This window comes from Hyla sarda, unplaced genomic scaffold (assembly GCF_029499605.1).
Source record: "Hyla sarda isolate aHylSar1 unplaced genomic scaffold, aHylSar1.hap1 scaffold_459, whole genome shotgun sequence".
NCBI classification, from domain to species: domain Eukaryota; kingdom Metazoa; phylum Chordata; class Amphibia; order Anura; family Hylidae; genus Hyla; species Hyla sarda.
In genome coordinates this window covers 192639-205201 of record NW_026610472.1, presented here as the reverse complement: position 1 = coordinate 205201, position 12563 = coordinate 192639, and positions in this window count along the sequence as shown.

Below are 12563 nucleotides of genomic sequence, written 5' to 3'. Positions count from 1 at the left end.
CAGTGGTTAGTATTGTATGGTGATCAGTGATTAGTATTGTATGGTGATCAGTGGTTAGTACTGTATGGTGATCAGTGATTAGTATTGTATGGTGATCAGTGATTAGTATTGTATGGTGATCAGTGATTAGTATTGTATGGTGATCAGTGATTAGTATTGTATGGTGATCAGTGGTTAGTATTGTATGGTGATCAGTGATTAGTATTGTACGGTGATCAGTGGTTAGTACTGTATGGTGATCAGTGGTTAGTATTGTATGGTGATCAGTGATTAGTATTTTATGGTGATCAGTGGTTAGTATTGTACGGTGATCAGTGATTAGTATTGTATGGTGATCAGTGATTAGTATTGTATGGTGATCAGTGGTTAGTATTGTATGGTGATCAGTGGTTAGTATTGTATGGTGATCAGTGGTTAGTATTGTATGGTGATCAGTGGTTAGTATTGTATGGTGATCAGTGATTAGTATTGTACGGTGATCAGTGGTTAGTACTGTATGGTGATCAGTGATTAGTATTGTATGGTGATCAGTGATTAGTATTGTATGGTGATCAGTGATTAGTATTGTATGGTGATCAGTGATTAGTATTGTATGGTGATCAGTGGTTAGTATTGTATGGTGATCAGTGGTTAGTATTGTATTGTGATCAGTGATTAGTATTGTATGGTGATCAGTGATTAGTATTGTATGGTGATCAGTGATTAGTATTGTATGGTGATCAGTGATTAGTATTGTATGGTGATCAGTGGTTAGTATTGTATGGTGATCAGTGATTAGTATTGTATGGTGATCAGTGATTAGTATTGTATGGTGATCAGTGATTAGTATTGTATGTGATCAGTGGTCAGTATTGTATGGGGGATCAGTGGTTAGTATTGTATGGTGATCAGTGGTTAGTATTGTATGGTGGTCAGTGATTAGTATTGTATGGTGATCAGTGATTAGTATTGTATGGTGATCAGTGGTTAGTATTGTATGGTGATCAGTGATTAGTATTGTATGGTGATCAGTGGTTAGTATTGTATGGTGACTCAGTGGTTAGTATTTTATGGTGATCAGTGATTAGTATTGTATGGTGACTCAGTGGTTAGTATTGTATGGTGATCTTCGGTTAGTATTGTATGGTGATCAGTGGTTAGCATTGTATGGTGATCAGTGGTTAGTATTCTATGGTGATCAGTGGTTAGTATTGTATGGTGATCAGTGGTTAGTATTGTATGGTGATCAGTGGTTAGTATTGTATGGTGATCAGTGATTAGTATTGTATGGTGATCAGTGATTAGTATTGTATGGTGATCAGTGGTTAGTATTGTATGGTGATCAGTGATTAGTATTGTATGGTGATCAGTGATTAATATTGTATGGTGATCAGTGGTTAGTATTGTATGGTGATCAGTAGTTAGTATTATATGGTGATCAGTGGTTAGTATTGTATGGTGATCAGTGGTTAGTATTGTATGGTGATCAGTGGTTAGTATTGTATGGTGATCAGTGATTAATATTGTATGGTGATCAGTGATTAGTATTGTATGGTGATCAGTGATTAGTATTGTATGGTGATCAGTGGTTATTATTGTATGGTGATCAGTGATTAGTATTGTATGGTGATCAGTGGTTAGTATTGTATGGTGATCAGTGATTAGTATTGTATGGTGATCAGTGGTTAGTATTGTATGGTGATCAGTGGTTAGTATTGTATGGTGATCAGTGGTTAGTATTGTATGGTGATCAGTGGTTAGTATTGTATGGTGATCAGTGATTAGTATTGTACGGTGATCAGTAGTTAGTACTGTATGGTGATCAGTGATTAGTATTGTACGGTGATCAGTGGTTAGTACTGTATGGTGATCAGTGGTTAGTATTGTATGGTGATCAGTGATTAGTATTGTACGGTGATCAGTGGTTAGTACTGTATGGTGATCAGTGATTAGTATTGTATGGTGATCAGTGATTAGTATTGTATGGTGATCAGTGATTAGTATTGTATGGTGATCAGTGGTTAGTATTGTATGGTGATCAGTGGTTAGTATTGTATGGTGATCAGTGGTTAGTATTGTATGGTGATCAGTGATTAGTATTGTATGGTGATCAGTGGTTAGTACTGTATGGTGATCAGTGATTAGTATTGTATGGTGATCAGTGATTAGTATTGTATGGTGATCAGTGATTAGTATTGTATGGTGATCAGTGATTAGTATTGTATGGTGATCAGTGGTTAGTATTGTATGGTGATCAGTGATTAGTATTGTACGGTGATCAGTGGTTAGTACTGTATGGTGATCAGTGATTAGTATTGTACGGTGATCAGTGATTAGTATTGTACGGTGATCAGTGATTAGTATTGTACGGTGATCAGTGATTAGTATTGTATGGTGATCAGTGATTAGTATTGTATGGTGATCAGTGATTAGTATTGTATGGTGATCAGTGATTAGTATTGTATGGTGATCAGTGATTAGTATTGTATGGTGATCAGTGGTTATTATTGTACGGTGGCTCAGGGGTTATTATTGTATGGTGATCAGTGATTAGTATTATATGGTGATCAGTGATTAGTATTGTATGGTGATCAGTGATTAGTATTGTATGTGATCAGTGGTAAGTATTGTATGGGGGATCAGTGGTTAGTATTGTATGGTGATCAGTGATTAGTATTGTATGGTGGTCAGTGGTTAGTATTGTATGGTGATCAGTGATTAGTATTGCATGGTGATCAGTGGTTAGTATTGTATGGTGATCAGTGGTTAGTATTGTATGGTGATCAGTGGTTAGTACTGTATGGTGATCAGTGATTAGTATTGTATGGTGATCAGTGGTTAGTATTGTATGGTGATCAGTGGTTAGTATTGTATGGTGATCAGTGGTTAGTACTGTATGGTGATCAGTGATTAGTATTGTATGGTGATCAGTGGTTAGTATTGTATGGTGATCAGTGATTAGTATTGTATGGTGATCAGTGATTAGTATTGTATGGTGATCAGTGATTAGTATTGTATGGTGATCAGTGGTTAGTATTGTATGGTGATCAGTGGTTAGTATTGTATGGTGATCAGTGGTTAGTATTGTATGGTGATCAGTGATTAGTATTGTATGGTGATCAGTGATTAGTATTGTATGGTGATCAGTGATTAGTATTGTATAGTGATCAGTGATTAGTACTGTATGGTGATCAGTGGTTAGCATTGTATGGTGATCAGTGATTAGTATTGTATGGTGATCAGTGATTAGTATTGTATGGTGATCAGTGGTTAGTATTGTATGGTGATCAGTGGTTAGTATTGTATGGTGATCAGTGTTTAGTATTGTATGGTGATCGGTGGTTAGTATTGTATAGTGATCAGTGATTAGTATTGTATGGTGATCAGTGATTAGTATTGTATGGTGATCAGTGATTAGTATTGTATGGTGATCAGTGATTAGTATTGTATGGTGATCAGTGATTAGTATTGTATGGTGATCAGTGGTTAGTATTGTATGGTGATCAGTGATTAGTATTGTATGGTGATCAGTGATTAGTATTGTATGGTGATCAGTGATTAGTATTGTATGGTGATCAGTAGTTAGTATTGTATGGTGATCAGTGGTTAGTATTGTATGGTGTTCAGTGGTTAGTATTGTATGGTGATCAGTGATTAGTATTGTATGGTGATCAGTGATTAGTATTGTATGGTGATCAGTGGTTAGTATTGTATGGTGTTCAGTGGTTAGTATTGTATGGTGATCAGTGATTAGTATTGTATGTTGATCAGTGATTAGTATTGTATGGTGATCGGTGGTTAGTATTGTATGGTGATCAGTGATTAGTATTGTACGGTGGCTCAGTGGTTATTATTGTATGGTGATCAGTGATTAGTATTGTATGGTGATCAGTGATTAGTATTGTATGGTGATCAGTGGTTAGTATTGTATGGTGATTAGTATTGTATGGTGATCAGTGATTAGTATTGTACGGTGATTCTTGGTTAGTATTGTATGATGATCAGTGATTAGTATTGTATGGTGATCAGTGGTTAGTATTGTATGGTGATCAGTGGTTAGTATTGTATGGTGATCAGTGATTAGTACTGTACGGTGGCTCAGTGGTTAGTATTGTATGGTGATCAGTTGTTAGTATTGTATGGTGATCAGTGATTAGTATTGTATGGTGATCAGTGGTTAGTATTGTATGGTGATCAGTGATTAGTATTGTATGGTGATCAGTGATTAGTATTGTATGGTGATCAGTGGTTAGTATTGTATGGTGATCAGTGATTAGTATTGTATGGTGATCAGTGGTTAGTATTGTATGGTGATCAGTGATTAGCATTGTATGGTGATCAGTGATTAGTATTATATGGTGATCAGTGATTAGTATTGTACGGTGGCTCAGTGATTAGTATTGTATGGTGATCAGTGATTAGTATTGTATGGTGATCAGTGATTAGTATTGTATGGTGATCAGTGGTTAGTATTGTATGGTGATCAGTGATTAGTATTGTATGGTGATCAGTGATTAGTATTGTATGGGGATCAGTGATTAGTATTGTATGGTGATCAGTGATTAGTATTGTATGGTGATCAGTGATTAGTATTGTATGGTGATCAGTGATTAGTATTATATAGGGGATCAGTGATTAGTATTATATAGGGGATCAGTGGTTAGTATTGTATAGTGATCAGTGGTTAGTATTGTATGGTGATCAGTGATTAGTATTGTATGGTGATCAGTGATTAGTATTGTATGGTGATCAGTGGTTAGTACTGTATGGTGATCAGTGATTAGTATTGTATGGTGATCAGTGGTTAGTATTGTATGGTGATCAGTGATTAGTATTGTATGGTGATCAGTGGTTAGTATTGTATGGTGATCAGTGATTAGTATTGTATGGTGATCAGTGGTTAGTATTGTATGGTGATCAGGGATTAGTATTGTATGGTGATCAGTGGTTAGTATTGTATGGTGATCAGTGATTAGTATTGTATGGTGATCAGTGATTAGTATTGTATAGTGATCAGTGATTAGTATTGTATGGTGATCAGTGATTAGTATTGTATGGTGATCAGTGATTAGTATTGTATGGTGATCAGTGATTAGTATTGTATGGTGATCAGTGATTAGTATTGTATAGTGATCAGTGATTAGTATTGTATGGTGATCAGTGATTAGTATTGTATGGTGATCAGTGGTTAGTATTGTATGGTGATCAGTGATTAGTATTGTATGGTGATCAGTGATTAGTATTGTATGGTGATCAGTGATTAGTATTGTATGGTGATCAGTGATTAGTATTGTATGGTGATCAGTGATTAGTATTGTATGGTGATCAGTGATTAGTATTGTATGGTGATCAGTGGTTAGTATTGTATGGTGATCAGTGTTGTATGGTGATCAGTGATTAGTATTGTGTGGTGATCAGTGATTAGTATTGTATGGTGATCAGTGATTAGTATTGTATGGTGATCAGTGGTTAGTATTGTATGGTGATCAGTGGTTAGTATTGTATGGTGATCAGTGGTTAGTATTGTATGGTGATCAGTGATTAGTATTGTATGGTGATCAGTGGTTAGTATTGTATGGTGATCAGTGGTTAGTATTGTATGGGGGATCAGTGGTTAGTATTGTATGGTGATCAGTGATTAGTATTGTATGGGGGATCAGTGGTTAGTATTGTATGGTGATCAGTGATTAGTATTGTATGGTGATCAGTGATTAGTATTGTATGGTGATCAGTGATTAGTATTGTATGGGGGATCAGTGGTTAGTATTGTATGGTGATCAGTGATTAGTATTGTATGGGGGATCAGTGGTTAGTATTGTATGGTGATCAGTGATTAGTATTGTATGGTGATCAGTGATTAGTATTGTATGGTGATCAGTGATTAGTATTGTATGGTGATCAGTGGTTAGTATTGTATGGTGATCAGTGATTAGTATTGTATGGTGATCAGTGATTAGTATGTATGGTGATCAGTGGTTAGTATTGTATGGTGATCAGTGGTTAGTATTGTACGGTGATCAGTGGTTAGTATTGTATGGTGATCAGTGATTAGTATTGTATGGTGATCAGTGATTAGTATTGTATGGTGATCAGTGATTAGTATTGTATGGTGATCAGTGGTTAGTATTGTATGGTGATCAGTGATCAGTGTTGTATGGTGATCAGTGGTTAGTACTGTATGGTGATCAGTGATTAGTATTGTATGGTGATCAGTGATTAGTATTGTATGGTGGTCAGTGATTAGTATTGTATGGTGATCAGTGGTTAGTACTGTATGGTGATCAGTGATTAGTATTGTATGGTGATCAGTGGTTAGTACTGTATGGTGATCAGTGATTAGTATTGTATGGTGATCAGTGGTTAGTATTGTATGGTGATCAGTGGTTAGTACTGTATGGTGATCAGTGATTAGTATTGTATGGTGATCAGTGGTTAGTACTGTATGGTGATCAGTGATTAGTATTGTATGGTGATCAGTGGTTAGTATTGTATGGTGATCAGTGATTAGTATTGTATGGTGATCAGTGATTAGCATTGTATGGTGATCAGTGATTAGTATTGTATGGTGATCAGTGGTTAGTATTGTATGGTGATCAGTGGTTAGTATTGTATGGTGATCAGTGATTAGTACTGTATGGTGATCAGTGATTAGTATTGTATGGTGATCAGTGATTAGTATTGTATGGTGATCAGTGATTAGTATTGTATGGTGGATCAGTGATTAGTATTGTATGGTGATCAGTGATTAGTATTGTATGGTGGCTCAGTGGTTATTATTGTATGGTGGCTCAGTGGTTATTATTGTATGGTGGATCAGTGGTTATTATTGTATGGTGGCTCAGTGGTTATTATTGTATGGTGGATCAGTGGTTATTGTGTGGTGGCTCAGGGGTTATTATTGTATGGTGGATCAGTGGTTATTATTGTATGGTGGTTCAGGGGTTATAATTGTATGGTGGATCAGTGGTTATTATTGTATGGTGGTTCAGTGGTTATTATTGGATGGTGGTTCAGTGGTTATTATTGTATGGTGGCTCAGGGGTTATTTATGGTGACTCGGTGCTTATTACTGTATGGTGATCAGTGATTAGTATTGTATGGTGATCAGTGGTTATTATTGTATGGTGGCTCAGTGGTTATTATTGTATGGTGGTTCATTGGTTATTATTGTATGGTGGCTCAGGGGTTATTATTGTATGGTGGATCAGTGGTTATTATTGTATGGTGGTTCAGGGTTTATTATTGGATGGTGGATCAGTGGTTATTATTGTATGGTGACTCAGGGGTTATTATTGGATGGTGGCTCAGGGGTTATTATTGGATGGTGGATCAGTGGTTATTATTGTATGGTGGCTCAGGGGTTATTATTGGATGGTGGATCAGTGGTTATTATTGCATGGTGGCTCAGGGGTTATTATTGGATGGTGGATCAGTGGTTGTTATTGTATGGTGGCTCAGGGGTTATTAATGGATGGTGGATCAGGGGTTATTATTGTATGGTGGATCAGGGGTTATTATTGTATGGTGGCTCAGTGGTTATTATTGTATGGTGGATCAGTGGTTATTGTGTGGTGGCTCAGGGGTTATTATTGTATGGTGGATCAGTGGTTGTTATTGTATGGTGGTTCAGGGGTTATTATTGTATGGTGGATCAGTGGTTGTTATTGTATGGTGGTTCAGGGGTTATTATTGGATGGTGGTTCAGTGGTTATTATTGTATGGTGGATCAGTGGTTGTTATTGTATGGTGGTTCAGGGGTTATTATTGTATGGTGGATCAGTGGTTGTTATTGTATGGTGGTTCAGGGGTTATAATTGGATGGTGGATCAGTGGTTATTATTGTATGGTGGATCAGTGGTTGTTATTGTTTGGTGGCTCAGGGGTTATTATTGTATGGTGACTCAGGGGTTATTATTGGATGGTGGCTCAGGGGTTATTATTGTATGGTGGTTCAGTGGTTATTATTGGATGGTGGATCAGTGGTTATTATTGTATGGTGGATCAGTGGTTATTATTGTATGGTGGATCAGTGGTTATTATTGTATGGTGGCTCAGGGGTTATTATTGTATGGTGACGAAGGGGTTATTATTGGATGGTGGTTCAGTGGTTATTATTGTATGGTGGATCAGTGGTTATTATTGTATGGTGGCTCAGGGGTTATTATTGTATGGTGACTCAGGGGTTATTATTGGATGGTGGTTCAGTGGTTATTATTGTATGGTGGCTCAGGGGTTATTATTGTATGGTGGTTCAGTGGTTATTATTGTATGGTGGATCAGTGGTTGTTATTGTATGGTGGCTCAGTGGTTATTATTGGATGGTGACTCGGTGCTTATTACTGTATGGTGGTTCAGTAGACCCTCTTATGTGAGGGGAGGGGGGGGGGGGTTCTTAAGTTCCATGCAAGTCTATGAGACTACAAGTACAGGGTGGGCCATTGGGAATGGTTGGTGATATTAACTTCCTATTTGCGGCTGTCATGGTGGACATAAGATGGACACAGGAAGATGCTGAGCAGAGGAATGTGGATTGACCCTGCTGTGTATGTCTGGTCTGGGTGGGGGCTGGGTGGACACAGGAAGATGGGGGGATATCGACCAAATTATTCTTGGTGCCCACCTCAGGTCTAGGGCAGACACCTTGGAGACGCTGGAGATGCCTTCCCTACCCCTACAGGAATCTGGGTAGATAAGAAGAGCTGGGTGGGGGCTCTGTGTGTAGTGTGTGATGTCCCAGGAGACAGGAGCTGATGCTAGTACAGAGCCTGCTGGGACCTGTAGTACCCCGATAGCTGAGGAGTCGTCTGATGGAGTTGCTGTATTGATCTCTGGGGTGAGAGTTGCTTCCAGTACAACCTGCCCTGGAGATTGTGCCCCAGAATCTGGAGGATTGCTGGGATAGAGGAGCTGAGGCTGAGGCCGCCCTCTGGAACAAGGAATCACGTTGGACTTATCTGTGGACTTATCTGTGGATACCCTGTGTACTGAGGAGCAGATGTGAGGACCGGACCTCCCAGGGGACTTGAGGTACCACTAGACGTGGAGTTGTTATCTGTGGACTGCGGACAATACATTAGAGCGTTGGACCTGGAGCGGAATCCCGGGATCTGTGGTTTGTCCCTTCTGTTGCCCATTGTTTGCCCAGTGACTATGCCCTTCTGTTGCCCATTGTTTGCCCAGTGACTGTGCCCTTCTGTTGCCCATTGTTTGCCCAGTGACTGTGCCCTTCTGTTGCCCATTGTTTGCCCAGTGACTCTGCCCTTCTGTTGCCCATTGTTTGCCCAGTGACTGTGCCCTTCTGTTGCCCATTGTTTGCCCAGTGACTCTGCCCTTCTGTTGCCCATTGTTTGCCCAGTGACTGTGCCCTTCTGTTGCCCATTGTTTGCCCAGTGACTCTGCCCTTCTGTTGCCCATTGTTTGCCCAGTGACTCTGCCCTTCTGTTGCCCATTGTTTGCCCAGTGACTCTGCCCTTCTGTTGCCCATTGTTTGCCCAGTGACTGTGCCCTTCTGTTGCCCATTGTTTGCCCAGTGACTGTGCCCTTCTGTTGCCCATTGTTTGCCCAGTGACTGTGCCCTTCTGTTGCCCATTGTTTGCCCAGTGACTGTGCCCTTCTGTTGCCCATTGTTTGCCCAGTGACTGTGCCCTTCTGTTGCCCATTGTTTGCCCAGTGACTGTGCCCTTCTGTTGCCCAGACTCCGCATCACCCCTCATCGTGTGGATGGTGTTTTGTGATTTCTGCCAATAAACCTGGTGCTGTTCTCCCATCTCTCGCTCTGTTGATTGTGTGACAATCCTTAAGTGTTGAACCCCGTCACAACTGGTGGCAGCGGTGGGATCAACAGAGCGCAGCACCATGGAGAACGGCGCCGTACAGGAACTGGACCACACGCAGTCTACAGAAGAAGGCTCGAGAATTGGGCCTGGAATACAAAGGACTTTCTAAGGAACCCTTAATTATAGCCCTGGAGGATGCCAGCCAGACCACCTCCTCCCAGGTATCCCCTAGGCGAACCCCAGAACCTGGGGCCCCCACCACTGAAAGTCAATGGGTGACATGGTATGAAGAGGAGATGGCTGTTCTGGGCGCAGAAGCCACCATGGAGGACCGGAGGAAAGCTTTAGACTGGGCATCCAGGAGGCAAGAGGCACGGGAATGACATACCAACATGAGCAGGCAGGAACCTAGACGGATTTCACCAAAGGACTTTAAGAAGTTTAATGAGGCCTCCGGTGATGTGGAGGGCTTCTTTAACCCCTTAAGGACCGGGTTTTTTTTCCGTTTTTGCATTTTCGTTTTTTGCTCCTTGCCTTTAAAAAATCATAACTCTTTCAATTTTGCACCTAAAATTCCATATGATGCTTATTTTTTGCGCCACCAATTCTACTTTGTAATCACCTCAGTCATTTTGCCCAAAAATCTACAGTGAAACGGAAAAAAAAATCATTGTGCAACAAAATAGAAAAAAAAACGCCGTTTTGTAACTTTTGGGGGCTTCCGTTTCTACGTGGTACATATTTCGGTAAAAATGACCCCTTATCTTTATTCTGTAGGTCCATACGGGTAAAATGATCCCCGACTTATATAGGTGATTTTGTCTTCTGGAAAAAATCATAACTACATGCAGGAAAATTAATATGTTTAAAATTGTCATCTTCTGACCCCTATAACTTTTTTATTTTTCCGTGTATGGGGCGGTATGAGGGCTCATTTTTTGCGCCGTGATCTGAAGTTTTTAGCGGTACCATTTTTGCATTGATAGGACTTATTGATCGCTTTTTATTCATTTTTAAATGATATAAAAAGTGACCAAAAATACACTATTTTGGACTTTGGAATTTTTTTTGCGCGCACGCCATTGACCGAGCGGTTTAATTAATGATATATTTTTATAATTCGGACATTTCCGCACACGGTGATACCATATATGTTTATTTTTATTTACACTGTGTTTTTTTTTTATTGGAAAACGGGGGGGATTCAAACTTTTAATAGGGGAGGAGTTAAATGATCTTTATTCACTTTTTTTTTCACTTTTTTTTTGCAGTGTTATATATAGGAGACTATAACACTGCACACACTGATCTCTTATACTGATCATTATTATCCCATAGGAACCTATAACACTGCACACACTGATCTCTTATACTGATCATTATTATCCCATAGGGACCTATAACACTGCACACACTGATCTCTTATACTGATCATTGTTATCCCATAGGATCCTATAACACTGCACACACTGATCTCTTATACTGATCATTATTATCCCATAGGAGACTATAACACTGCACACACTGATCTCTTATACTGATCATTGTTATCCCATAGGAGACTATAACACTGCACACACTGATCTCTTATACTGATCATTATTATCCCATAGGAGACTATAACACTGCACACACTGATCTCTTATACTGATCATTATTATCCCATAGGGACCTATAACACTGCACACACTGATCTCTTATACTGATCATTATTATCCCATAGGAGACTATAACACTGCACACACTGATCTCTTATACTGATCATTGTTATCCCATAGGGACCTATAACACTGCACACACTGATCTCTTATACTGATCATTATTATCCCATAGGAGACTATAACACTGCACACACTGATCTCTTATACTGATCATTGTTATCCCATAGGAGACTATAACACTGCACACACTGATCTCTTATACTGATCATTGTTATCCCATAGGGACCTATAACACTGCACACACTGATCTCTTATACTGATCATTGTTATCCCATAGGGACCTATAACACTGCACACACTGATCTCTTATACTGATCATTATTATCCCATAGGGACCTATAACACTGCACACACTGATCTCTTATACTGATCATTGTTATCCCATAGGGACCTATAACACTGCACACACTGATCTTCATCATTGATCACTGGTTTCTCATAAGAAACCAGTGATCGATGATTCTACCGCATGACTGCTCATGCTTGGATCTCAGGCACTGAGCAGTCATTCGGCGATCGGACAGCGAGGAGGCAGGTAGGGGCCCTCCCGCTGTCTTGTAAGCTGTTCGGGATGCCGCGATTAGCCGCGGCTATCCCAAACAGCCCGACTGAGCTAGCCGGCAACTTTCACTTTCGCTTTTAGCCACGCGGCTCAGCTCTGAGCGCGCGGCTAAAGGGTTAATAGCACGCGGTGCCGCGTTCGGCGCTGCGCGCTATTAGAGGCGGGTCTGCCGTGATTTGACGCGTGGTTACTGTGTAACCCCGCGTTATATCAGCAGAGCAGGACCAAGTACGTACCGGTACGTCCTTGGTCCTTAAGGGGTTAAGGACTTTAAGCTGCAGTGCAGTTTGCTGGAGGTGTCCTGCTCGGACTGTGTTTATATACTGGTGCAGCTCCTGGAAGGGGGGCTGATGAAGCTTACAGGACCCTTGATAGGCAGTCGAATCGCAATTATGACATCATCAAACAAACGATCTTGGATTTTTATGCCATCACCCCGGAATCATACCGCATCCAATTCTGGGATCTCCCAGCCGCTACCGGAGGCTCCTTTAGTATGTATGCCCATAAGCTGTCCTACGCCTG